This window comes from Carcharhinus amblyrhynchos, chromosome 3 (assembly GCF_965287045.1).
Source record: "Carcharhinus amblyrhynchos chromosome 3, sCarAmb.v2.hapA, whole genome shotgun sequence".
NCBI lineage: Eukaryota > Metazoa > Chordata > Chondrichthyes > Carcharhiniformes > Carcharhinidae > Carcharhinus > Carcharhinus amblyrhynchos.
Genome location: NC_137326.1, coordinates 18,024,666 through 18,032,001, shown reverse-complemented (window position 1 = coordinate 18,032,001; position 7,336 = coordinate 18,024,666).

Below are 7,336 nucleotides of genomic sequence, written 5' to 3'. Positions count from 1 at the left end.
CTGTGTAATTTGTATGTTCGGTATGTATTATATTTTCATTTCATAGTTCCTTCATCAGATATTTCACTGATATTAGGGACAGGAGACTTGTTTCCAACATGATATAGTATAAATCGGAAAGAGGCAAGTTTTCTCACACGTGCACTTGAAGAGTCCAATCTTGGCTGTGCAAATGGAGAGGTATAAAGTGGATGCACGTGCTTTCACAAGATGAGAACAAACGGATCAACATTCCAATCTGATCTTGCAAACCTTTGAATTGCCAGTTTTGATGAAGTCGCAAAAAACATCTCTTTGAGATGGAAAATCTAAAGATAAAAGGGATGGCAGATATATAATTGGTGAAACTATCACATATATTCCTCACCTCTTCTTGCAGGTTTCAGTCTCTACTCTCCTACTTTGCAATGGCATTGCAGGATCTAAGGCCTCCCATCATTTACACAATACTTACTTCTCAATGTGTAGCTCACCATTTTCACCACTGTCTAAAAAGGAACCAAGAAGAAACAACAAAAATGTATGAGGAAAAGAGATCAGAAACATATCTGAAAATGTGGTGTAGGTACACCCATAACGTTGCTAGGGAGAGAGGGCCAGGATTTTTATCCAGCGACTGTGAAGGGATAGCATTACACGTCCAAGTCAGAATGGCAAGTGGCGTGGAAGTGAACTTTTGGGTGGTGGTGTTCCCAGCTCATTAGTGGTAATGTGAGTGGATGTTGAAATCGTGGAAAGGGGGTCATTCAAGCAGCTGCTTTGTTTTGATTTGATTTATTGTCACATGTATTAGTGAAAAGTATTGTTTCTTTCATGCTAAACAAACAAAACATACCGTACATAGGGATGGAAAGGAGAGAGTGCAGAATGTAGTGTTACATTCATAGCTAGGGTGTAGAGAAAGATCAACTTAATGCAAGGTAGCTCCTTTTAAAAGTCTGGTGGCAGCAGGGAAGAAGCTATTCTTGAATCAGTTGGTATATGCCCTCAGACTTTTGTATCTTTTCCCGATGGAAGAAAGTGGAAAAGAGTACTTCCGAGATGTGTGGGGACCTTGAATATGCTGGCTGCTTTTCCGAGAAGTGTAGACTGTGTCTATGAATGAAGGACTGGTTTGAGTGATAATCTGGGCATCACTCGCGAACCTTTGTAGTTCCTTGCAGTCTTGGACAGAACAGGAGCCATGCCAAGCTGTGATACAACCAGAAAGAATGCTTTCTATGGTGCATCCGTAGAAGTTAGTGAAAGTTGTAGCAGACATGCAAATTTCCTTAGTCTCCTGAGAAAGTAGAGGTGTTGTGGGCTTTCTTAACTTTTGCATCTGCATGGAGGACTAGGACAGGCTGTTGGTGATCTGGGCACCTAAAAACTTGAAGCTCTTGATCTTTTCTACTTCATCCCCATTGATGTAGACAGGAGCATGTTCTCCACTATGCTTTGTGAAGTTGAAGACTATCTCCTTTGTTTTGTTGACATTGAGGGAGAGATTATTGTTGTCGCACTATGGATGGTGTCGAGACTCTTGAGTATTGTTGGAGCTGCACTCACCCAGGGATGTGGTGAGGGAACCAACCAGAGGGAAACTACTTGACCTTGCCCTCAGTGATCTACAAGTCATATTTACATTTGCCCATGACAGTTTTGTTAGGAGTATGCACCACCATCTGCACATTGCCCTCCAACCCACATACCATCCTGACTTGGAACAATATTGCTGCCCTCTCAGTGTCACTGGATCAAAATCCTGGAATTCTATTCCTAACAGCACTGTGGGAGTACTGGCACCACACGGACTGCAGCATTTCAAGAAGACAGCTCACCACCACCTTCTCAAGCGTAATTAGGGATGGGCAATAAAAATGCTGGCCTAGCCAGCAGTGTCAATGTCGTGTAAATTTTTTTTAAAAACTTCCATTGAAAAGGAATGTGGACTAAAAGACTGATAAACTTGTATTTAGCTGACAAATACCTCTGTCAAAAATCTCTGACAAATATCTCCTATTTGAATTACATCATTAGTGTGTAAAAGGTCAAAAGTCATTTTATATGCACCAAGATCACACATTTAGCAATGAGATGAAGCACATCACTAACAAGCATCATCCTGTTCATTCAGACCCAGACCCTTCCAGCAGGGAGAGTGGGAATGGTACCTGACTTCCCCTTCTCCCCTTCACCACTTGTGATGCATCAGTTAATGGCAATGTTTCTGTGACATCTTGATTAGAACAGCAAATATAGCACAAACAGGCTTCGATTTAAAAAAAATTCATCAGTTTTTCAGAAACAATTATTTCTTGCACAAGTGAGAGCACAAACTGAATGAAGATCCTATCTAACTATGGCACAAAAACGCGGAATATCTTTGGGTTAGAATGTTCTGTGTCACCACCTGGTGTTGAATTGCAGCATTGCCAGCAAACAAAGATGGGCATGTTATGGGCCAGAATTGATTTCCAAAATAATGTTTTAAGTTTAAGTATTAGTGTGACAAGTAGGCTTATATTAACAATGCAACAAAGTTACTCTCTCTTTACCTTTCTTTACAACAATCTGAGGTCCCTATCTACTTTAAGAAGACAACTATTATCTTGATACCTAAGGAAAACCAAGCAGCATGTCTCAATGACGATTGTCCAGTGGCTCTGACATCCATCATTATGAAGTGCTTCGAAAGGCTAGTCATGGCACAAATCAATTCCAGCCTCCCGGACCACCCGGATCCACTGCTTACTGCCGCAACAGGTCCACAACTGACACCATATCCCTGGCCCTGCACTCACCCTGGAATACCTAGATATCAAGGACACCTATGTCAGACTCCTATTTATTGATTACAGCTCAGCCTTCAACATCATTATTCCCACAAAACTCATCTCCAAATTCTGTGGCCTAGGTTTCAGCTCCTCCCTCTGCGACTGAATCCTGAACTTCCTAACCGACAGGCCACAATCAGTATGGATAGGCAACAACACCTCCTCCACAATCATCCTGAACACTGGTGCCCTATAAGACTGTGTTCTCAGCCCCCTACTATACTCTTTATACACCTATGACTGTATGGCCAAGTTCCCCTCCAATTCGATTTTCAAGTTTGCTGATGACACCATTGTATTGGGACAGATCTCAAATAATGATGAAACAGAGTACAAGAATGAGATAGAGAATGGTGAACTGGTGCAGCACAATAATCTCTCCCTCAATGTCAACAAAATGAAAGAGATTGTCATTGACTTCAGGAATCATAGAGGAAAACATACCCCTATCTAGATCAACGGGGACAAAGTTGAAAGGGTCGAGAGCTTCAAATTTTTAGGTGTCCAGATCACCAACAACCTGTCCTGGTATCCCCATGCCGCACTATAGTTAAGAAAGCCCACCAATGTCTCTAATTTCTCAGAAGATTAAGGAAATTTGGCATGTCAGCAATGACTCTTACCAACTTTTACAAATGCACCATAGAAAGCATTCTTTCTGGTTGTATCACAGCTTGGTATAGCTCCTCCTTTGCCCAAAGCCGCAAGAAACTACAAAGGGTTGTGAATGTAGCCCAATCCATCACGCAAACCAGCCTCCCATTCATTAACTCTGTCTACACTTCCCACTGCCTCAGCAAAGCAGCCAGCATAATTAAGAACACCTGGCACCCCAGACGTTCTCTCTTCCACCTTCTTCCACCAGGAGAAAGATACAAAAGTCTGAGAACACGTACCAACCGACTCAAGAATTTCTTCTTCCCTGCTGCTGTCAGACTTTTGAATAAATTGATCTTTCTCTGCACCCTAGCTATGACTGTAACACTACATTCTGAACTCTCTCATTCCCTTCTCTATGAATGGTATGCTTTTTCTGTATAGCGTGCAAGAAACAATAATTTTTCACTGTATGCTAATACATGTGACAATAATAAATCAAATCAAAGTTAGTGTGAAAATCCCCTAGTTGCCATACTCTAGCGTCTGTTAGGGTACACTGAGGGAGACCTTAGCATGGCCAATGCAACTAACCAGCACGTCTTTCAGGCTGTGGGAGGAATCCAAAGCATCTGGAGGAAACTCACGCAGAATGTGCAGACTCTGCACAGACAGTGACCAAGCCAGGAATTGAACCCAGGTCCCTGGTGCTGTGAGGCAGAGTGTTAACCACTGTGCCACCAATGAGGCTAATGGCATTCAACAAGAGAAAGTTAGCCAGAAATATAAAAATAGATGGTAAGAGTTTATATAAATATTTAAAAAAGGAGTTAACAAGGTGAGTGTTGGTTCTAAAGAAAGCCAGTTTGGGGAATTCATAGAATTACAGAATCCTACAGTGCAGAAGGAAGCCATTCAGCAAAAAGATACCTGACAACAGGCCCTATCCCTGCAACCCCATGCATCCGCCCTGCCATTTCCCCGACACTATAAAGCAATTTAGCATGGCCAATCAATCCAGCCTGCACATCTTTGGACTGTGAGAGTAAACCGGAGCATATGGAGGAAACTCATGCAGACATGGGAAGAACGTGCAAACTCCAACAGCCACCTGAGGCTGGAATTGAACCTGGGCCCCTGGCGCTGCGAGACAGCAGTGCTAACCACTGTGTCCTTGATCATGGAAAATAAATGGCGAAGATCTCCAACTTTGTCCGCATCTGGGATTCTTTGATGCTGTTGTAGTGAATGAAGTTTTGGCAGAATGCCAAATACTCCATTTTCATCGGCAGCAGATGATGTTGGAGAGTCCCACCCAAGATGATAAAACAGATGAATTGAACAGATATTTTGCAACAACCTTCACTATAGAGGATATAAGTAATATTCCAGAAAGAGTTATAAATTATTAAATGGAAAGGAGGGATTCTAGGAAATTACAGCCGCCAGAGAAGTGGTACTTGAACTGCACGCGTGCTGACAAGAGCATGGGTCCTGCTGAACTTCATCCTAAGGTCTAAAAACAAGTGTCTAGTAAGATAGTTGATGCATTGGTTTTAATTTTCCAAAACTGTCTAAATTTGGTAAGGTCCCATTTGTTTGGAAGATAGCAAATGCAACTCCATTATTCAAAAGGAAGGAAACAGAAAGTGGGAAACTATAGAACTGTTAGTCTAACATCTGAGGTAAGGAAAATGTTGGAAGCTATTATTAAAGAAGCTATAGCAGGGCACTTGGACACGGTTAAGACAATCAAGCAGAGTCAACATGGTTTTGTAAAAGGGATATCAAGTTTAACCAACTTATTAGGGGTTCTTTGAGGAAGTGACATGTGTTGTGAGTAAAAGGGAACCAGTGGATGTACTATACTTAGATTTCCAGAAGGAATTTGATAAGGTGCTACATCAAAGATTATTGCAGAAAATAAAAGCTCATGTTATAGGAATAAGACTTTGGCATGGATAGAAGATTGGCTGGTTAATAGGAAGCGAAGAGTAAGCATAAATGGGTCTTTCTCAGGTTGGCAAGATGTAATAAATCTGACACACAGGGATCAATGCTGGAACCTCAACTATTTTCAATTTACACGAATGACTTGGATGAAAGGATTGAAAGGATGGTTGCTAAATTTGCTGATTACACAAAGATAAGTAGGGAAATAAATTGTGAAAGGGACTTAAGGAGACCACAGTAAAGATATAGGTAGGTTAAGTGAATGTGCAAGGATCTGACAAATGGAATACAAAGTGAAATTGTCCATTTTGACAGGAAGAATAAAAATAAGTATATGATCTAAATGGTGAGCGGTTGCAGAGTTCTGAGGCGCAGAGGAATCTGGCTGTCACAGTACATGAATTGCAAAAGTATGTAGATACAGGAAGTTACTAAGAAAGCTTATAGAATGTTATCACTTACTGTGAGGGGAATTAAAGTCCAGGAGCAGAAAGATTTTCTGCTGCTCAGGGCAAAGGGCACAAAGGATAGTGGTTGCCAACAGTGTGGACTCAAGTGTTAAACACATTGTGGGTTTAAACACATAGATGGGGTTTATCAGGGGAAATTGGTGAATGGATAACCATGTGGTTGAGGGTTAGTGAGCATAGGGTGTTAGTTTTGGAGTTGGTAGGGTCAATAATCACAGAGGGAAAGCCCACAATCTTGGAGCCCATTAGTAGGGAGAGAAGCAGGTTAGCTTGGTGAGCCTCCTGCTCCTTTTGGTCCACCAGGAGTATCAGAAAAGCATTGACCTTTTCCACGTAGCGGTCCTTGTTTCCCTTTAACTGTCAGGTTTTCTGAGACCCAGGCAACCCAGCTGACTAGATTAAATCAGGAAGGGGCATGAACTGTAAGGCATTCAGCCTTACAAACATCTTTCAATGAGCAACCTGCTTCCTGGGAGTGGGTTGGTTGTCCGTTACCTTGCCCCCTCAATTTCACCCTGCCTCTGTTAAACTAGTAATGACTGGATCCAAGATCCAAGCTGACAAGAAAAGGCATTGCACTTGATCTGGAGCTAGTTCTGTCCTTGATCTCAGCCAAAAGGCCAATTTGTTCCCCCCTAAAATATTCTTTATTCATAAATCTGTGAGAACATTCCTAACATTCCAAAATGACCATCACACAAAAAGCAATAATACTCAGACTCTTTACACATAGCAAGTAACATTCGGAGATGCTTCACCACAGTAAAGAAAACGTTTCAGTCTTTTTACAATCATCTTGCAAATGTTGCAAAGTTATTTTAAAGGTTGTCCACATAGAAAACGCTGCGCTCTGAGGCGCTTCAGTACAATGAGATCCATGTAATATTCACTATCTGCATTCAGTGAGTCATTCCGCCCGAGGAGATTCTGCTCCTCTTACTTCATTGTGGTTGAAAGGTGCCAAAAGACCGCAGTGTCTTTGATGAGTCCCTTAATTAATAAAGATATTTAGGTGTTCACTTTCACTGGAATCAAGTCAATATGCCTAAGGTCAATGTAACCACTGTCTTCACTTTAGTGGAATCATGCTACCTTCAAACAAAACTAATTAGAGATCTTTTCTAAATACAGTAATGCAATTCATATAATCATAAAATCATACTGCAGAGAAGGAGGCCATTTGACCCATCATGTCTGTGCTGGCTCTTTGAAAAAAGCTATCGAATTAGTCCTACTTCCTATTTCTCCAAAGCACTACACAGTGCTTTGGAGGAGGGGTGGGGGAAGAGGGTAAATATGTGAAGCTCTCATGGGGGAAACCCCTGTAAGGGATGGTGCACACAGCCTCCAAATGGGGTGAGTACTGTACACATGAGGCATGGCCACCTCACAGGTGATGGGCTTGGCTGGGGAGGTGGGGGAGGGGGAAGAATATTCATCACTACAACAACAGAATTTAATATTAGAAGGGAGATTGGAGAACAATAGGTGACATCTCTA